At 37.0% G+C, this 22,611-nt stretch overlaps 1 long non-coding RNA gene across 1 annotated transcript; it reads left to right on the forward strand.

Moving 5' to 3' along the window:
• Positions 1 to 716: 716 nt before the first annotated feature.
• LOC147510108 (uncharacterized) lies at positions 717 to 15,571 on the forward strand. Its single transcript, XR_015216718.1, has 6 exons — positions 717 to 781; positions 1,286 to 1,402; positions 1,859 to 1,938; positions 2,032 to 2,142; positions 14,638 to 14,787; positions 15,383 to 15,571. It is a non-coding gene; the product is annotated as an uncharacterized LOC147510108 (long non-coding RNA).
• The last annotated feature ends 7,040 nt before the right edge of the window (positions 15,572 to 22,611 follow it).

A 22,611-nucleotide genomic window follows, 5' to 3' on the forward strand; every position in this document is an offset into this window, starting at 1 on the left:
CTATGGTAGTGGTAACTTCGTTACTGAGTTTGCTTGCTGACCGATGGTACTCGCCTTATCTAAACCTTCACTTTGATGAGATAGAGGAGGTGTAAGATCATTAACAATTGCTGTTGTCTCCGACTAGCTGGTTGGGAATACATTATCCATTATATCCTTTATGATTTATTCTATCTGGATTCTGGAAGTTATATTATTATAATTTAGAATAACATCAACACTCGAAAGAGTAGCCACAGCCACTATTGAAAGACCAGACCCAATGGCCATATACACAAAAATGAAAAAAGGTGAAAAATATTACAAAACCAAAAGGAAGAAAGAGCAGCCAAAGGCCACTCTTGATTATGTTTAGAACTTATGGTCTTATGGGGGGTTTGTCATTATTGGTATCTAAATCTGTATAGTTGATCTTTCTTTATTTGTTGTCTTTGTGTGGGTTCCTTTATGGTGAAAAATGTTACAGTAAGTTTAACTTAAGTGTCACACCCTTATTCCTGTTTTCCCTCCACATACACACATATGTATACACTTTCTTATAGATAACATTACCATGGGGCTCACTGATTAGAATCAGTGAAGACCATAGAAATAACAAAAAAAAGGCTATTGGGAGGTTTATGTGTGTTTAAAACCCAGTTTTATGTGTATCAACATGTTGTACTTCACCCTTTCAATTCTATCTAATTTAGATGACATTCTCTTTCTTTTCAGGCTATTGAAGATTTGACCAAGGCATTAGAGTTTGAGCCTAACTTACCAGATGTTTTACATGAAAGGGGTAATTTGGTCACTCTTCTTACTGTAGTAATATTTGGTATTTACTGTTTTCCCATTTTTTTGGATTGACTTTCCTTTTTCTCCTGCACGGACATGTACACACAAATGTCGTGCACGTAGCACATTTTCTTGTTATATTATCAGGTGAAATTGAAAGTTTTTTTTAAAAGAGTTGTTAGAGTACTTGCAAAGCTTAGTGTTCCCCTATTAGCTGTTTTAACATATGAGAGTAGACTAAGAATTTAGTGCATGGGAAGTTGGTATAATAGCTACATTAAGTATTGTGTTATCATCTTTTTGTAACCTTCCTTCTCGATTTTATGTCTATTTGGTTCAATGTGTTGCATATATTGTTATGATATGTTTGAATTCTTGTTGAACATTTAGTTTTCAAACATTCAATGCTCTGCTTTGTTTTATGGATTGTGTAGTTTCCTGCAGATTGTTAGAACATTAGATACTTTAGTGTATCTATTTTTTTATACTTAGTGGTTCATTAATGCAGGTTGCAAGCTTTCAACTTTAAGTTTTTGATGTAAACCTGTTATACCTTAGTAATCTGGAATGGATTGAGCGGGCCATGGATCATCACCAAATGCTTTTCACAACGTGTAAACAGAAGGTAAAATCTTAGACTAGAGAATGTGTCAGCTCTTGTTCATAATAATGATATATGAGATGCTATGCTAAGATGTGACATAGATGTTTTCCTAATATGATTGATAAATGCTATCCTAGCTAGTCGTGTGTGCTGCTATTGTGAAGCATTATTGGATACTATGCAAGTTTGCAGCAGGTCATGCATACTGAAATGAAAATCGATATGGTTTGTTTGATGGTTTATCATTTCTACAACAGTTGAAACACAAACTTGTGTCTGATATCCTTTATCTTACCATCTCCTACCTAGATAGATATCTATCTTCGAATGCTCTTAACTAGCATAAAGTTTAGCTTCTTGGTGTTTCTTGCATGCGTAATGCTTCATAAGAATGATAAACTCACTCCTTTTATTATTCTCTAGATTGTACTATTGATTGAATTGTATTGTAATTTTATTGCCGTTATTTTTAATAAGGAAAATATGAAGAGATCAGTCCCCATCATGTTGAAGATTTTGTCAATATAACAAATAACAATACTTACACCAAGCAAAAGGTAAATCCTTTTTCCCTTATGTGTCTCAACCTCGCTTGTTATTTTTGTTTCAATGTCATCTAAATTTGCAAATGCTTTATGTTTTGTTCACAGGTAGTAAAGATGAAAACAAACATACTTAAGTTCCTAAACTTTGAGATGGGAAATTCCTCGATAAAGATTTTCTTGCGAAGGTTTACAAGAACTGCACAAGGGGATTGTGAAGTAAGTCAGTTGATAAGAGCCCAAAACTGTAGTTTTAACCCCTTAATAATCATACTGTTAGACCAATTATGTGAATAATAAGTAAGAGTTAATCGATTCACGTGTTTTATGCATTTCGGGCTTCAAAGTCCATTATGTGCGAGAAATGTGCCACTTTAGCGAGATAAAGGAGCAAAAAGTCGCCAGAAACTTCGAATGCCATATCTTTGGACTCGGACCTCAGAATTGGGCCTACCTTATGTCAAAACGACCCGCGGGAAAGAGCTTTGCAATGGTCCAAGCCTTGACCCAATCAGAGGAGAAAAACTAGACGAAAAGTCTGTTGAAGCCGAATCTAGATGAAAAGGCCTTTTGAATTTGAAAGAATTGGGTTTTGGGCACGATTCTGCGGCCCAAAACATGGCTCCAAGCCCATGCACGATTTTGGATCTGGATGTATAAAAACAAAAGCTTGACTCATTGTTAATGGCGCTTAGGTTAGGAAGCTCATTGTTAATGGTAGATTATTTAGTAGAGAATTAGGGTAGATAGCTTATATAGAAAGTAGCCATTAGAATAGCTTCTAGATCTAGATTTAATTGTTTTAATTAAGTTTAGTTCCATTTAAATTATTGTATTAGATTAAACCTTTGAATCTTGCTCTTCAATTTGATTAGATAAATAAAGTAGTATTCTTTATCAATTTCGATTTTGTCATTTCCAATTCTAGATCTAATTTCAATTCACGTCCTTATTTCATTTTAGTCATTAAATTAGATTTCATTATTGTTTAAATTAAGTAAATTTCAATCTTGATAGTATGTTTAGTTATAATAATATGGGAAATGATGTTTTGATGACTCAAGGCTAAAACCTCCATTAGAGGGTTGATGAAGCCTTGATGAAGACTTAGTTGTTTAGTATAGAATTGGTTGTAGAATCTATTCCACTCTAGAAGGTCGTGTTTCGCCATGAGAATGGGTGGACGACCTCACATGCTAGTTAGTATCCGGTAGGAATGCCATGAACACTAGGGATTAGAACTTCGAATTCTCGCAGATAGAAGCGTGAGAATTGAGATACAACATTCTACGCTAGGTTATTAAGTTGGAGTCGAGGTGGATTCAATTCCCTTCTAATTTCTTTATCTAGATTCAAACAATCATATTTCCATAGCATTCGTAGTTTAAATTCAAATAATCAATTTCATATTGCATCGTAGTATGATTCCCTTCGTAAAGCTCTCATTGACTTACGACTGATTTCTTGGACTTAGAAAACAATCCATGCTAGGAAACTAGGAGTGGAACGAACTTCCTACTCCACTTAGTGCAATTCGCATCGAGAGTAGAAGCTTTGATAATTGAGACTATTAAGTCCAGTTTTAGTTTACTTACGGATTGAATTCATCGTTCATTTCGTAGGTACACTATTCATTTTACGGTTATCAAATGGCGCCGCTGCCATCTTAGTTGCACTTTAGCAGGGTTTTCCTTGTAGAAGTAATCATTTTTAAGTCCCATTTCACCCACCCACCCTTGTTTGATTCATACTGTGGTTGTCCATTTCAAAGTTGAAAAATTCGGTAAAAAAACCGAAGCGCCCAGCTATACATACCAAGCGCGACCAGCTCAAACATCGAATTGAATTTACAGCTGACCGCCCCATGTGGGAGCGACCAGCGCTAAAAACACTGTAATTGAATTTACACCGAAACCCCGCCCCATGTGGAGCGCGACCAGCGCTAAAACACTTGTAATTTGAAAATTACTTTCGGAGCGACCGCGCCTATCTGTGCCTGGCGCAGCTCGTGTTAAATTTTTCGGATTTCAACGGTTTGATTCAAACTTTGATCTTTCATATTTTTCAATCGCTTTATACGAACAAAAGTAAACAAGACGCTATTCATAAAAGCAAGGAAGGGCCTTGTCAGGTATTCCTTTCTTCCACACCTCGCATCTCCTGTTAGAGGTTTATACTAGTATATCGAATTGTTTGGAGTGTTGCATGTTTAGTTAAGCTCGACTTAGTCTTGCATGAGATTAAGGTCCGGTCGAACAAAACACCTAACGTAAATACAACAACAACAGAACAAACAAGTCTATCTAGTATACCACACACTACACCTCTAGCTACTATTTCACACACACCACCGATATAATGGGGAAGAAAGAGAGACTCCTCTCTCGGACTTCTACAAAGCCTTGGCGATAGCCCCAAATCTTGCATCGTTCTAGCGGACCAGTGGGGGATTTGAAATCCCTCCAAATATTTTTAATTTGTTACCCGTTTTCATGGTTTAGACCATGAAAAACCTTATCGGCTACGTCGCGTAGGATTGAACAAGTCCTAACAACATTCCACCATCCTACGGTTGGTGCGGAACAAATTAAATTAAGGGTATTCCCTTTCACCTTAGCCGATAAAAGGCGTCTTTGGTTAACCGCCCAAAGCGCTAATTCTGTGGACTCGTGGGCTAAACTTGTTCAGCTGTTTTTATGGAACATTTTTACCCACCCCTAAAAGACGGATGAGATGCTTTCCAAGATTCATTTCTTTTCGACAAAAATCCTCATGAATCATTTTCGTGAGGCTTGGAATCGTTTCACCGACGACGCTTATAGAGTGTCCACACTATAACTTAGCGAAAAGACACGTTAGTTAGTGCCTTTTTCAAAGGACTTCTACACCACCATAAAGAAGTCCTTGACATAATGAATGGGGTAGTTTCTTAAGCAAAGGAGCCTCGGAGGCTTATAAATTTTTAGAGGACCAAACTAAGCGAAATAATAATTGGGGGGGTAGTGACGATTACTCCCGCTCCGCTAGTTCTTCTTCAACAGTTAAGGCCGCCGGTATGTTTGAAATTAAACATGATTCCGAGCTTAAAACTCTAATCGAATCACTCACTAAAAAGGTAGAGGCCATTTCTGTACAACAAAAGCCAATCCCCGTCATGAATGTAAATTCAAACCCATGTAGTTTCTGTTGGAGTCCTGAGCATCCCGACTCCCACTGTCCTATAGCCTATGAACAGGCTTGTTCCATTAATAGTGAACCTAACGCCCCTTGGAGACAAAATCCCAACTCCGGTTGGAGAAATAACCAACACGTCACACCTCAAGGGTACAATAATCAATATGTTAGGCCAACGAACAGCTTTAACCAAGCTCCACTACGACAAGGGCGAGTCGGGTAATTTTAATAATTATAACAACCAAGTGCAACCTCGACAAGGTCAAGCACAAGGTCAAGGTAATTATAATAATTATAATGCTAATAGAGGTATCGTTCGGTCAATAATAATTAACAAAATCCACCCATAAATAATTCCGTGAAATAGTTCGATCCACACCACCCGTGACTACTACACCCACACAACCGGATCGCCTTGACACCTTCATACAAGTGAGCCAAAAACTTTTCCAAACCATGGCTCAATCTAACCAACAGGCTTCTACAATCCGTTAATAATTTAACCCAACAGTTGGCTCAAGATAAAGCCCAAACCAAAGGTGTGTTGCCGAGTCACGCATGATACCTAATCCTAAAACAACAAACACGGCCTTTGAGGTAACCGATAATACTAGTAATGAATATGAAAATGTAGGTGAGATAAATGCCATCACCACTCTCCGCTCGTAGAGTGGTTGATAACAAGGTAACTATGCCTATAGTTACCCCACCAAGAGAACCCTACACCTACTATTTTACTAGATACCCGAAATAGAAACTGAAAGAGCCTACCACCGTAGAGGTACCCGTTACAACACAACCTAAGAAACGAAAGCCACGGTTAAACATCCGGTGATACCATTGCTAAATATAGACGAAACCACCGTTTCCACAAAAATTAGCCATGTTAACTAGGGATACAAATTCTGAGGAGATTAGGGACGTTTTTAAGAATCTAACTATAAACCTTCCCTTCCTCAAAGCTATTAAAAAGCTACCACATCATGCTAAGTTTCTTAAGGAATTGTGTACTACTAGGCGTAAGACAAATATACCAAAAGACGCTTTTAACGAACAATTCCCAACCTTATCTGAAAAATAATGGAATTGTTAAGTACAAGGACCCCAGTCGATCCTCTTCGCATAATGCACCTTAGGAGATTCCTATCGGACGACGCGTTATTAGACACGGGGGCTAGTGTTAACTTACTCCCATTTTATTTGTATAGACAAATAGGTCTAGACAAGATGCAACCCACTAAAATGACGCGTTGCAATTAGCTGATCGGTCTATTAAGTATCCTAAGGGTGTAGTCGAAAATGTTTGGTAAAAGTTCGAGGATTTCTACTATCCGGCTGATTTTGTAGTCCTCGATACGAGGAAGTCGCTAACGACTCTGTCCGATCATTTTAGGGCGTCCCTTTCCGGCAACCGCCAATGCGCTCATTAATTGCCGTGATGGTTCAATGTCCATGTCTTTTGGCCATCTTGCCGTTGAAGTCAATGTTTTAAAACAAGGACACAGTTACGATTACGATTAAATATGGATGGAGAGGTAAGCATGATCGAGAGCTTAAAACGAGATTATTTTAACAACACGCTCCCCGATAGTCATATGCCCAAAATTCTTTCCTTTGGAAAGCCGGACTCAACATTTTCATCCCTACACTAGTCGATACACATATTATTGATGAGGGCGGGATAGATGACTTTCTCAAAGACGTGAGGACTACCATAGTAATGTGGATATGACCAATCTAGATGAGGAATTCGATGAGTTTCTTCGAGTAGGTGACGATTCACCCTATCAAGATCTACCTTGCACAACATCCACCTCGATTCCCCTCCTTCCACCCTTTCAAAGGAATCTCGAGTTTGCACTCGATTCTTTTGTTTCTCCCCCTGCTTCATAATTTTTAAATCCTCCTAGCAAAACGTGATACTTGGAAGGACAAACTATTTGACACCTTTATTTTCAGAATTGAGACAGTCCCTACACACACAATGAATGAGTTCGGTGCTAAAACCACATCCTCATTGTGTACAGGCTGTCTTTCTACAACTTATCCATATCCACCATATTCTCCACAACCATTCACTTTTCCACACTTATTTACTAAAACACCCACTCATTCAAAAATTAAAAAAGGTGCATGATAGGTTACACAATAGGGTTATCCGACTTCGTTTTCATTCCACTAGGCAAGGCGTCGTAGGAAATCTTGGTGCTTGATTGTGTTTGGATATGTTTTCTGTGATATTTATTTATGGAATGATCCACAACTATTTCGGTTGTTGATATATGATCAACTGCATGTTCATACATATATTTTAGATAAAGTCTCGAGTATCTGACTATAAACGACTCAATTTCTGTGTTTGGTGCACTTCCTTTCACTTTAATATAATGGTGAGTGCACCATTAAGGTAACCGGGCCCTCCCTATGGAGTGTGTGGCTGTAAGTATCGGATCCTAAGTCCACGGTTCACATAGTTCACGTTTTCCACTCTTGCATGTTTTTCTCGGATTTTTGAGTTATGTTTCTCTATGGTGTGAATTATGTCTTTATTGCTTATTGTGTTCTATTCTAATAAATAAAAAATAATAAATAAATAATAAATAAATAAATAAAAATAATAAATAAATAAATAAATAAATAATAAAAATAAACATAGTAATCTAGGAAGTCTCGGGAATCTGACTTTAAAAGACCCACTGCTAAAAACAAATTTTCTAAGCTTCGTTGTAAAAAATTTGTTTGGGGGTGGGGTGTTCGTGTTTCCGTACTAAAATGTTTTATGTTCCATTAGAGTTGCTTAGGCCGTTTTATTGTATTACGATTCGGATTGACATAATCTATTAATTTAGAGTTCATTCGTTCGCATAACTTACGTCATGCACACACTTCGAGGCGTTTTCCACTATCTCGTATGTCATCTGAAGTCGGAATAGAGTGTTTTATAGATCATTGGATAGGAAATTCTCTCCTGATCATTTCCATATCTCATTCGCAAAAATCGAACCGGTAACGAAGCGGCAATTTTGATTTGAAGTTCGCGAAAAAAAATCGAAAAAAATCAAAACTTTCGATTTTGGGCTTGGGCCCAACCCGCGCCCTTACCTCCACGAACAGTTCATCGTTTTTCCTCCATTCCGCCATTAACAAAGCTCCAAACCTAAACAAAATAAAAATTAAAAAGAAAATACAATAAACCCACGCCCAAAATCAAATCCTAACCCCAAATCTTCTAAAACCAAACCACCACAACCCCACCGATTTAAATCACTAAAACCACCGAAATTTACAAATTTTGGTCTTTGCCGCTTCCACCACTCCACCACCACCACTGTTTCTTTCAGTCGGTCAAGTTAAACCACCACCACCACATCATATTTAAACCCCCACTCCATTCCAAACACTAGATGGCTCAACAACGCTGAATTATACCGGAGCAAGTTTTCACTGCCGACCACTTCGCGCCGTTTTACTGTGACAAAATGGCTAGTAGAGACTGGAGTAGTTTGTGGTACTCGACCGAAGCCTTCTACCACGAAGACTTGGTCCGACGGTTCTACAACACCGGGGAGTTGGAGGGGAGTAGGATTTTGTGTTGGTAAGGAAGAAGAGGAAGGAGTTGACTCTCGATCGTTGGTCGAGATTCTAGGCATTCCGCCTAGAATCCATCTGAATGCCACTTTACAGAGCCCCAGTTTGACGGGTAGAGCCTTTGATGGCGCGGATCGTTATCAATGGGAGCTACAATACAAACTCCCATTGTGTATGCGCCAGCATCCCTCGGGACCAACCGGTACTGCTCGGTGGATTGGATTGGTCGGAATGTCCTAGGGAAGGACAAGGTCGATGACATCGGTCGCGCCTCGCCTCCACATCTTTTGGGTACTCGGGGAGCAAAAGTATGATTTCTGTATCTTGGAGTTTTTGCTGAGCATGATTAGGGGGTCGGAAAGTCTTTGGCACCTCTTCCCCGTGTTAATTACCAAGATCATCTTTGAAGATGAAAGCGACTCCGTCGATAGGATTTACATTACCCCGCACCGTAACCCGCGTATCTATAAGGAGTGTGTCCAACAACGCTGGATATTGCCCGCGGATAGGGAAACGGGATGAGATAGAGGAGGAGGATGAGGATGATTCGGAGGAGGATGAGGAGGGGCGTGACTTGCTTTGATCGGATGCCTTCCGAGGTGGTGTTGAATTACGATGCGAGCGCATGGCTATGCTTCATAGGGGCATCGTTCACTAAACACTATCTGTGCGGACCTCCGGACTCGACAGCGACTATTCATCACAACCCGAGATCCGCACCCGAGAGAGGATGAGAGATGGGAACAAAGCGAGGGTCGAGATGGAAGCCCGCCGGTTTAGAGTGGATATGCTTGCACACTTCCCACCTCATCGGACTCTGCCTTCGAGGACACAACTCACGAGGCATGGCGTCGTCGGACGAAAGGGCGACTCTCTTTGGACCTCGAGCCCAGGGAGCCACCACTAGAGAGTGTGCCCTCCGCCACCAGTGGCGAGGTGTTTAGAGAGTCTGAGGTTTGATAGTGGTTGTTGTTTTATTTATTTTTGTTGTTTTTATTGTAATGTAATTTTTATTTTCGTATTTTGAATTTTGTAGTGAAAGGTACTCCGAATGAAATTTTAATATAAGGGGTTATTTTCAGTATGTGTGGTTGTTTCATATTGATCCCACCTTCCCAACTTGTTTGGGGGTGGTTTTATCAATTCAAGCTTTATTTTTATATATAACCCTAGTGTTAGAATTTATTATTGGGAGTAAGGTGAAATGATGGCCGTTTAGGCATATCTAGGATTGAGAATCATTGTAGGATGAAATCTAGATTAAATAGGTACATTCAATCATAAAATCAACCTAAAAGATACTGGGTTTGAATTAGAATCAAGAAAATGAGTTGTTTCCGTTTTCGGGTTTGGAAATTTTAGGATTTCCGGAAACTGCCGTAATTAGTTTTGGGAACTTTCCGATCCATTACAATCTATCCTCACAACTCACACTACACCTAAACTCCATCACTCACCCCTTCACACCCGCGATTCCCACGTTTAGTCTCCATTTTAAAAAATTCGGGTGGCGAACTTCGGGCCAGCTTGGGGAAGGAAGCCTTTCGCTTACACTTCGGCGAAAATTTTGCTCGAAATACCCCAGCGCTTCAAGTCAAAAGCGACTTCAATGCCTTCCGTGGACCAGAAAAAATTCCAGTTTTCCGCGAGTTGTGCCCGGTTGTTTTGCAGCTATTCCAGAGGCGTAGTTTTTGAGATGACATCTCCTATAATAATACCGAACAGTCTTTTCGAAGATTTGTTCCAAAGCACTACTTACGGTGCTTGGTTTCATGAGGTGATCACATCGTTGGTAGGAACCTCTTATGGTAAGACCGGCTGAACTTTATTCTCCAAAGACTTGCATCTTATTTTTATAATAACCGCATTTTCTTTGAGAGACCGGATGGAGAATAAGTATTCTCCATCAACATTGACGATGAACCAATGGAAATTACCGTGTTCTTGCTAGCATTTGTTCTTGGACTTGCTATGCCCGCCGAGATACAAGACCCATGGTGCTATTGGGTCGATAATATGCATGTCTACACTTATGAGTCTTTGCACGAGGCTTATGGGGCGGGCATTTTCGTATTGAGGACCAAAGGGGACTATAACGTTGCCCTTGGTAGCCCGTCCATGAACATAGGAACTATTATGTTTTGGATTATGCTAAACATTTTAGGGGAATGGCGTTTTTCTTACGTGAATGGCGCCACTTGCGGCGTTTTCCTTGCTTTAGCCACGGGGCCGGTTCTATGACCTTCCCGTAACTTTGATGTCTAGTTTAGCACGAGCCTATACCATGAGGCATAAGTACCTTCTTATGCCCGTTCTAATTTCACGTATTATGCAATGTTTCTTTCCTGTTTTAGTACCGTTTCACGGATTGGATTAGGGTAGACACGTCGACCCACCAATAGTCTTATTCGATTTTTCCGTGCAATGACTTGGCAAGGGTGGCGGATACAACCTCACCAGGTTGCACCCTACACCCCATCGGACCAAGTGGCACTTAATAGGTTAGCAACCATAGATGATAAATGGCGTGAAGCCCGGCAAATTATCATAGCATGGCGGACGCCGAAGGAGCCTCACTTCTTTATAGAAGTGGGGGATGACGAAGATGAATGAATAACAAATGGAGTGGAGGTAAGTTTTAGTTTCTGTTAGTGTCTGCTTATGTCCCAAGCAATTTAATTCTGTTAACCCCATAATGGGTGGAACTCTTATAGAGTTGCGTCAGTTTTATTTCCTATATTAGTACGTTCTAACCTTGTTTTGCGGATGTTTACGAATTTCACGCTTCAATGGTATTTTTTCCTACCCTCTTTATTTAAATGCTTTGAGGACAAAGCATGCTTCTTGTTTGGGGGCATAGAAACACGTGTAATTAAGACATCTGCTAGGATATAAATATGTATAATATGCATTTGTTTTCTAGTTAAAATTTCAAAAATTCAAAAATATAAATAAATAAGTTATGCTATACACTTAGGAATATTGGTATTGTTTCTTTCTCCATGCTCTTAACAATCTAGAAGTCTCAATTAGAAACATTTTCGTCGGAATAATTGTTAGAAACTTAGGTTAATATATAGGTAATAATCCTTACATCTATCTATAAATATATTACATGAGTATCTATGATTGTTAGAAGTAAGTTTCTGAAATCTAGGCTAGAGTACTTATTCTACAAATCCTTTGAGAATATAGCCTAAAGTCTTATATGAGTGAAACATTTGAGAAATGACACAAGGGAGAAGTAAAATCCGGATAGAGAATTCACACGTCCACTTGCTTGATCACTAAACCATATCCTAAGCGAGAATTTAGGCCCTCTTTGGATCGATATAGCCAGAAATTCAAACCTATGAATTTTTTTCCGCTAGTCGCCCCACTGAGCCTTTCATTAGCCCTTCCATAAACCACAATTCCTTTACCCTGTTACAAAAACAAAACAAAATAAAAAATAAATAAATAAATCAACCTACCCAATTTAGAATAAGTCTGAGAATAGAATGATGAAGAAAGAAGAAGAGAAAAACCTGTGTAAACAAAAATTAGTTAGTGCTTGAGAAAATAAAGAAAATAAGTTTCCATCCAAAGAAAAGAAAAATAAAAATAGAAATAAAATAAAAACTCCAAAAATAGAATAAAAGGGAGTCAAAAGCCAAAGAAAAAAAAAAAAAAAATATGGCTAAGGATGGAAACAAAGTGTAGAAGCAAAAAGTAAATAACAAGGTTTTCTCTAGTTACATAATATGAAGACTCTATTATCTCAGACTTGTCCTTTTGAATATCCATTTCCTTCCTTCTTAAACCATCTCCTAATCCCCGTAACACCTAATAAAGACCTCTAGCTCAATTAGGAATAGGTTAGTGTGATAGTAAGTGGTAGATGTGTTTGATCGACTCCGGCTTCCTGTGTGTCATTGAGATTGTAAGGTAAAGTGTGCCCACTGTATTAATCGGGAGTAGCTTAAACTTGAGTGGAAAAATCAGAGTGTTGTTTCTTGACTATTATTGTGAGAACCTACTTAAGGACGCTATTCCGAGTTCTCAGAAACAAACCTGCTAAACATTTTATAGTACTACTCATTGTGTATATGTTTATTGTAGATGATAGATTATTATGCATATATTAAATTAGGTTTCGACTTGGTTATTCTTATTCAATTGCTAGAGAGATGTATAGATAGTTGAGCATGAATAAGGAAACAATAGTTTTATTTTCTCGGTCGTTGTAGTATAGATGAAGTTTGTGAGTACCTTCATGGAAAACTCTCACGAGGCTATAACTTCGTCCACTAGGGAATTCCTAGTGGTTTAAGGCCTTGTTGCATATGGTCAATGCAATCGCACTCAAATAAATGAGAGTAGTTAGAACTCCATTTTTGGTCACTTATTCTAATTTCTCATCTTTGCTTGAGGACAAGCAAAATCTTTTTGGGGTGGTTTGATAAGAGCCCAAAACTGTAGTTTTAACCCCCTAATAATCATCTTGTTAGACCAATTATGTGAATAATAAGTAAGAGTTAATACTGATTACGTGTTTTTATGCATTTCGGGCTTCAAAGTCCATTATGTGCGAAAATGTGCCACTTTAGCGAGATAAAGGAGCAAAAGTCAGTGAGAACTTCGAATGCCATATCTTTGGACTCAGATCTCGGAATTGGGCCTACCTTATGTCAAAACGACCGGCTCGGAAAGAGCTTTGCAATGGTCCAAGCCTTGACCCAATCAGAGGAGCAGAAGTGGACGAAAAGTCTGTTGAAGCCGAATCTAGCTGAAGAGGCCTTTTTGGACTGAAAGAATTGGGTTTTGGGCCTGATTCTCTGGCCCAAAACATGGCTCCAAGCCCATGCACGATTTTTGGATCTGGATGTATAAAAACAAAAGCTTGACTCATTGTTAATGGCAGTTAGGTTAGGAAGCTCATTGTTAATGGTAGATTATTTAGTAGAGAATTAGGGTAGATAGCTTATATATAAAGTAGCCATTAGAATAGCTTCTAGATCTAGATTTAATTGTTTTAATTAATTTTAGTTCCATTTAAATTATTGTATTAGATTAAACCTTTGAATCTTGCTCTTCAATTTGATTAGATAAATAAAGTAGTATTCTTTATCAATTTCGATTTTGTCATTTCCAATTCTAGATCTAATTTCAATTCCTGTCCTTATTTCATTTTAGTCATTAAATTAGATTTCATTATTGTTTAAATTAAGTAAATTTCGAATCTTGATAGTATGTTTAGTTATAATAATATGGGAAATGATGTTTTGATGACTCAAGGCTAAAACCTCCATTAGAGGGGTTGATGAAGCGTTGATGAAGACTTAGTTGTTTAGTATAGAATTGGTTGTAGAATCTATTCCACTCTAGAAGGTCGTGTTTAGCCATGAGAATGGGTGGACGACCTCACATGCTAGTTAGTATCCGGTAGGAATGCCATGAACACTAGGGATTAGAACTTCGAAATTCTCGCAAGAAGAACGTGAGAATTGAGATACAACATTCTACGCTATGTTATTAAGTTGGAGTCGAGGTGGATTCAATTCCCTATAATTTCTTTATCTAGATTCAAACAATCATATTTCCATAGCATTAAGTAGTTTAAATTCAAATAATCAATTTCATATTGCATCGTAGTATAATTCCCTTCGTAAAGCTCTCATTGACTTACGACTGATTTCTTGGACTTAGAAAACAATCCATGCTAGGGAACTAGGAGTGGAACGAACTTCCTACTCCACTTAGTGCAATTCGCATCGAGAGTAGAAGCTTTGATAATTGAGACTATTAAGTCCAGTTTTAGTTTACTTACGGATTGAATTCATCGTTCATTCCGTAAGTAAACTATTCATTTTACAGTTATCATCAGTCACACTTTTGAATATATACTTGTTATGCTCCCTTGTAGTCCTTGTGGACGTTTGAATTAATAAGTGAGTTATGTGGTTTTTGCAGTCCCCCAGTCCACAATTAGAGTTCCTAGGTTGTTACCTTGCAGAGCTAAGTTTATTAGACTATGGTTGCCTAAGGTTCCTACCCTCACTAGTTGCTTGTTCAATGATTTTTCTTACCAACTTCACACTTCAACCGAAGATACACCCCTGGGTAAGTAGTTAATTTCACTTTGATACTTTAAATAGTGTTTATATTTAAAAAGAGTAATAAGTTAATTTCCTCCTTAAGTTAATTGTCATAAGTGTTTGTTTCTCACTAGTTTAAAGTGTTGAGTATGTGTATGGATTGTTCAAGGCAGCTACGCGAATGAATTGAACGTTAATTGGTATGTTTAGTGGTGTGGTATCGCCATATTATAGTAAAACTCTTTTCCAAAAAGATTTAGATATTCACTTTAGAAAGGGAGAACTCTTACCACTTGCATACAATTGAAGATAAGGTGTTGATCTTTATGGGTTGGTATGTAATTAATGCTAGGAGTGAATATTAATTTTTTTAAGACTAATTATTCCCTAGCATAGCTTGATTGCCCTAATATTTTTGTACTCAAACAAATTTCATAGTTGTATATTTAGATTTCATCGAGTTGTTTCTAGCTTAAACCCTTTTTACCTAATACACATATTTTTATAGTTTTTTAATGTCTTGTTTTTATGAATCTAACTTAAACAAATTTCACTTACTACTATGTATCGAACCTCTCTATTTTCTTAATTTCTTTTTGGTGTCATTGGTTTGGTTGCAGGTGTCGATGACTTTTATGATTGCTAGAGGCCACGGAAGGACAATGTGAGAGATCAAAGGGTTTCATTTTAGAGCTATTAGGACTAATTCTATTAATGTATTTTGTTTACAAAAGACTTAATGAGTTTATTGATTGTTATTATATTTTTGGTTATTATCTTATTGTTGAATAAAATGTAATCAAAGTTAAGACTTACGACTTATGAATGAATTATGGAGTATTTTGGTTTAAGTGCTTTCTTTCTCGTTATTGTACCCAAGTATATGTTTAAGTTTTTAGTGGGATGGACAGGTTGTGTATAATATGTGGGATGTATGCTAGAAGCAGGTGGCCCAGGAACAATTGGGACCATAATATTTAATTTTTTTTTTCATATGCTTCCAAATTTAGCAACGGTTACGTATCCATTACTAATTGAAGCATAAGTAACGGTTATATATCCATTAGAAATGGAAAATTGCTAACACTTTTATTTGTTGGAAATGAATTAAGAACTAAATCAATAACCGTTACTAATAAATTTACTAACGGTTGGGTATGTGTTGCTGAAATTAATTTTAGCAACATTTGATAACCGTTAGTAAATTTTTTAACATTTTATAACCGTTACTAATATCCGTTACTAATATTTATCATGCTTTTGTGTCAACGCAAGATAACCGTTACTAATATCTTTTGTAACGGATGTATATTCGTTACAAATAAGCTATTATGGTGTAGTGATTGTGTTTTCCCTAATACTTATCTTCTTTAATCAATACAGATTATTGGTTGTGCATTGTTCTTGAAAGCTCACTCTGGAGTGTTCGTTAAGTTAACATGATGTAAATAAAAGAAAGTAGTGATAATTTTTGTGCCCACGGTTGTTGCAGGCCTTTGAATTGATTTGGTTAGTAATGGGCTTATGCAATCCTACCTTAGCACCCCCCCCCCCCCCCTTTCTCTCTTTAGGTTTAATAACATTAGTTTCTTTTACTAAAAAGGGAATATTAGTTGGTTCAATTTAGCATATTCTAGGTTTTTATCTTAAAAAATTCCCTGATGTGTTGTACATGCAGAGGGGATCGATATGCCAATATTGGTGATTCTGCCCTTGGTTTTGATAGTGAAGATTCTCAAAAGCATTTACTCGGATTATGTGGTATGTTACGATGACTCACTTTTCTTCCTTTAATTATGTGGTACTATACATTTCTTTGAACATTGAATCCATTAGAATTTGCCATTCAAAAATCCAATATGAAATTATGAGATATTTATAGTTGCAAAGAATCTTGTTTGCCAACTTTCCCCCAATTTTCCCCAAGTCATCATAGTTAGTTAGAAATTGATTCTTAAGTTCCTTTGGCTATATTGAATAGCACGCGTATTTATGTAGTACTTCTCTTACTTCTACAGAAATGTCCAATTTTCGTAGTACTTGTCTTACTTCTACAGAAATTTTCTCCTGAACACAGCATTTTCTCCTCTAGTCAAGCCAATTATATAAATGTAGAAGCAAACTAATTCATTTGGTTGTTGTTAATGAAGTGAACTAAGGTTAGATATATGGTAAAGTAACAAAGAAAAAAAAAGAATCATGCGTGTGTTACATCCTTGTGATTTTTTATTTTTTTGGTAGATGACCCTTGTGATTTATAATGTGACCTAAGGTTTTTTTTTACTAGTTACTTGTGAACCTATCTAGGGGGAGTGCAACTCTTATTGTTCTATCGTGTTTTTTTTCCGAAAGGTACGTAAGACCAAGGCCAATTGGAATCTTGTTGCTACAAAACTTGCTCCCACAGGTGCATTTAGCATTTTAGGCACCCTTGACCCCCTTTGTTAGTTTGTCTAGTTTGAAGTCAAATGGGAATATTTCTGCTGGTATATCTCTCACCGGGGATTAAAATATTTGGCAGTTTATATATTCTTTTTCTTCTTTTTCTATATGCTCTCATGTAGTTAGTTATATGCTTGTTTTTCATTTCCTGTTGTCACTATTGCTATTATAAGGATCATTTATGCAAGCATAAAGGATGCCACAAATTGCATTTAGCCACTTTAAAGTGTACAAAGATATGACCAGTTTTTGTCTACTTCCATGCTCTATTTTAGTGACCTATTTGTTCGTTCATTCTTGGGGTTTGTTTATATATCAAGTGGCTCAAGTTCTCACCAGGCCATACTGTTTTTGGTTATTAAGTGTTGGATAGTCTACCTCATTAAAATGTTAGTTTCTATACTAGCCAGTTCTAAACCTGACCACAATTCCCACCTAAAGACCATCACTTCTGTAGAAGCTTTAATATACAATTTCTCTTGCTTGGCATTTATTCTTTTTCTTGTAATTGATAACAATTTTAGTGATTTGACTATTTATTTCTTTTCCAAGGTCCGTTCTCTATCCCCATTCTCATCATTCGTCGAATTTGTTACCTTTTCTTGAAGAGAAATTAAATTGGTGGTGGTTTTATTTTGCTAATTTAATATATGTTTATATGTAATTTAACCAAGTTGAAATTTTTGCAAGATTTTATCTTTTGGATGTCTAAAAAAAATAGATTTTCATTGAAAGTGAAGAAGTGGCACAAAATGTTGAAGGTGAAGGTGAAGAAGTTGAAGAAATAGAAAATGCGACTAGTCGAGCAAATGAGATGCCGAGAAATCGTCGACGACAAAGACAAGTAAACCTAAATAATGCGGTAACACTTGATTAGAATGAATACAAAACACTTGATTGATTGAATTAATGAATGAATGAGTCTATAAAAGAGCATTGATTAGAATAAATGCAAAACACTTGATTGATTGATTGAATGAATGAATGCAAAACACTTGAATGAATAAATCAATAACATTTAAAACCCGTGCCCGAGGTGTTGTTTGTTGACTCTGTGGAACTAAATGACTGGGTCGTTTGGTCCCTCTGTGGAACTACATGACTGGGTCGTTTGGTCCCTCTATGGAACTACATGGCTGGGTCGTTTGGACTCTCTATGGAACTACATGAATGGGTCGTTTAGGAACCCTATTGGTCGATGTGGCTTGGTCGTTTGGACTAAATTTAGTGAGAAGTTCATTTTTTTTTGTGACTTTGAATTCCCTCATTACACAAATTGTTTTATACTCTTGTTTTATTCTATATGTAGTATCATTTGCTACTATCCGAGAACCAATCCTCTGCAAACTCGAATGACGTGGATTGTCAACCGATTCTAAGTGATACAACATAAATTTTTACTACGGAAGAGGTATGATGGAGTAGGCATTGATTTTTTTTTTTTTTTTTCTAAATGTAATTTTATTAGTGTATTAATAATAGTTGTTGTTTTTTATGTGTTTAGGTTTTTTATACACATAGCGAGGCAATTGGTTGGGCAACCGCTAGAGGATAAAACAAGTTAATGTGGTTGTGGTAATTGAAAAGTCGGAGTACGCTAAGGGAAACCGAGTAGCAAGATTGAATTTGGCATGTGAGTGCTTGGGTGTGTATCGGTCACACAAGAAGAAAGCCGAAGGGAGGGCTAATAAGAGAAGGTCGGGAACTGATAAAATGTAAAATGCTAGTTTTACCTACGAATAAGCGATGAAACTCAAACATAAGTAAAACTAAAACTAATTTCGCGCTTAATTATCAAAGTTTTCTACTCTCGATGCTATTGCAATATAGTTGGAATAGAAAATTCATTCCACTCCTAGTTCTTTAGAATTTACGTTAACTAAGATTATCAATTCTATCAAAGTCTGTGAGAGTAATGATGGAAATTATACTAATCAAGATGCGATAATTCAAAATACGAAAATACTAAATTGACTATATGATAATGAGTTAGGGGGATTTGATTCCACCTTAACTCGACTTAATCAACTAGCGAGAAATTGTCGTAATCCGAATTGTAATGCTTCCGCATAACAATTGGATGTTTCTAATCTCTAATTGTTCATGGTAATCTCTACCAACTAACAACTAGCATATGAAGCAATCAAACCCATTCTCATGGTGAACTAATTACATTCTAAAATGGAATAGAATATTACGAACTATTCTACGCTAACAATAATCAAGTTTTCATCAAGGCCTCTTCAAACCTCTTTAATGGAGGTTTTAGCCTTGAATCATTATTATCATTTCTAACACAAGAACACATAGAACAACCCATTATTGAATAAATTATTAAACTCATAAATCTAATTGAACAATAATAATAATGATTCCAAATGAATTAAAACAAGATTTAAACGTAATCTAGAACTAAGATGATGATTAACTAATTATCAAATTAAGACAACCTAATTATGAATTTAAGACAACTAAAACTAAATAAGGATTGAATCAATAAACTAAATTCAAATAAAAAACTAATAATTTATTATAAAACTAAATCTGATTCTAAGTAATATTCATTATTTGTTCTAACTAATCTATTGGAATGGCAAACTAATTTTATGAAGTAAAAACTAGATTTAAACTAAGTTCTTGGATAATTACTAAGGAAAAAAATTAGATGCTTAAGAGTTAAGTCTTGTGTCTTCAAATAAAGGAGACAAGATCCACAATTTCGTGCATGGGCTTAGGAGCCATGTTTTGGGCTGAAAAATCGAGCCCAAAACCCAATTTCTTCAGTCCACAGAGGCCTTTTCAACTAGATTTGACCTTAACAGATTTTTTATCCACTTCTGCTCCTCTGATTAGGTCAAATCGTGGACCATTAGAAAGGTACCAACTAGCAAAGTCGGTAAAACCTTTGGGTGATGATACCAAAGGTCTGGGGCTCGAACCCCGCCAGCATCAAAGAGTTACTGATCTCATTTAAAAACAGGTTTACCAATCAAAAAAAAAAAATCATGGACCATTAGAAAGCTCTTTCCAAGACGGTCGTTTTGACATAATGTAGGCCCAATTCTGAGGTCTGAGTCCAAAGATACAGCCTTTGGAAATTCTGCTAACTTTTGTGCGTTGTTTCTGCCCGCGTTGACTTTGACTTTTAAACTTTGACTGGGCTTTAAATGGGCTTTTTCTCCTTGGATCTTGGCCTTTAATCAAAGAACTTCTTAACAACTAACCCTTGCTCCATTATCTTGCAAAAAGGGTGCATTTCTGCACATATTAGACTCCAATGCATAAAATACATAAGGACACGATAACAGTACTAACTCTTACTTATTAATCACATAATTGGTCAAAAAGCAATATTGTTAAAGGGTTAAAACTACAGTTTTGGGCTCTTATCAGGAACCAAGAAATCGGGATGTCCCATTTAAGTTAAAAGGTGTTTTCCAACGTGGTATTGTCGATAGTTGGAAAATAGAACTTAGAAATGGTATTCACAACCATGTATTGGCGAAAACCTTTGAAGGACATGCATTTGCTACTCGTCTGACCGTTCTAGAGTTTAAGTACTTGTCAGAGATGAGTAAGTGTGGAATAAAGCCTAAACAAATTTTGGATTCCATCAATAATAGGTATCATGAAAACATATCTAGTATATCCCAAGTCTACACTGCAAGACAGAAGGTGAGGAGATTGGATATGAATGGTCTCACACAATTGCAGAGATTGCGTGAGTTGTTAGCAAAAGAACATTATTTTGAGGAGTTAAGAGGATGAGAATGCCGAGGAGATAACGGGGTTGTTATGGGCCCATCCAGAAGGTGTTAAGTTGGCTCGGACTTTTCCAACAGTTTTCATGTTAGACGCTACCTACAAAACTAACAGGTATCGGTGGCCTTTCATATAGTTTGTTAGGGTGAGTTCAATGTAGAAGTCTTTCACTGTGTGTCAAGTGCTGCTTCAGTCTGAAATAACAGTCGGCTATGAGTGGGCCTTGCGTCAGTTTAGTAGCTTGCTTGGTGACATAAACCCATCCGTGATCGTGTCTGACAGGGTCTTGGCCCTGATGAGTGTTGCTGATAAAGTTTTCCCTAACGCACACAGGCATCTATGTAGATGGCATATCAATACATCCATCCTTTCAAAATGTTACTATATTTTTCCAACCACAGAACTTATAGAGAAGGCCCAGTTATTGTGGAACATTGTAGTCAAATTGAAGACAGAGGTTATTTTCCAGCGTAGATGGAATGCTTTGGAAAAATATTACAGGGTTGAGTACTCCAATTTTGTTAGTTATTTGCAAGAGACTTGGTTTCCTCACAGGGATCAATTCGTATGTTGTTAGATTTACCAACACATTCACTTTGGGAGTACAACGACCTATATAGTTGAAGGGTCTCATGCTCAAGTGAAGCGTGTACTAGGAAATGCAAACTTTCATGATTTTTTGAGTATGTTTAGCTTCATCCTCCCAATTCTAGAGATCTAGATGTATGAGATTAGAGCTACCTTCGAGAAGAGTAAGATTGTAACTCAACACCACCACCAGATTCCTTTGTTTCGTGAACTCAGAAGCCTTATCTCACGCAAATGTTTGGACTTGCTATTTAAAGAAATAGATACTCTTGTAAAATGTGTTAAAGATGGAGAGATCAGGTGTTGGTTCTATTTGTGCACGAGCCATGGACTGCCATGTGCTCATGAATTAATTGAGTTTGAAGAGCAAGAGAGGTCCATCCCTTTGACTGTGATCGACCCTTTTTGGAAAACATTGTTTGCTTCTCCCAATGTGTCAGTGGGTGTTGGTCCCGATGTTACACCTTCGATCGACTTGTTCATGAAAAGGTTTGCAATGGTTTCTGAAGAAGAGTGATACTTCAGTAAAATGTAGTTTTACCTACGAATAAGTTACGAAAACTCAACGCAAGTAAAACTAAAACTAAACTTTACGTTTGATGATTTATCAAAGTTTTCTACTCTCGATGCTATCGCAATAGAGTTGGAGTAGAAAGTTTGTTCCACTCCTAGTTCTTTAGAATTCGTGTTTCCTAAGATTATTGGTCTATCCAAAGTTAATAAGAGTAATAATGGGAATTATACTACGATGCAAATTATACTAACAAGATATGAATATTTCAACTACGAAATGCTAAGGTTTGAATCTAGATAAAGAATTAGGGGAATTTGATTCTACAGTGAATCTAACTTAATAGCCTAGCATAGATTGTTGTAATCCAATTCTTACGTTCTTACGATAAGAATTGGTCGTTCTAATCCCTAATCATTCATGGCAATCTCTACCAACTAATGACTAGCATGTGAGGAAGTTCAACCCATTCTCATGGTGAATCAACTACCTTCAAGAGTGGAATAGACTCTTACAACTATTTCTATACTACACAATCAAGTTTTC

This window comes from Coptis chinensis, chromosome 3 (genome assembly GCF_015680905.1).
Source record: "Coptis chinensis isolate HL-2020 chromosome 3, ASM1568090v1, whole genome shotgun sequence".
Taxonomy (NCBI): Eukaryota; Viridiplantae; Streptophyta; class Magnoliopsida; order Ranunculales; family Ranunculaceae; genus Coptis; species Coptis chinensis.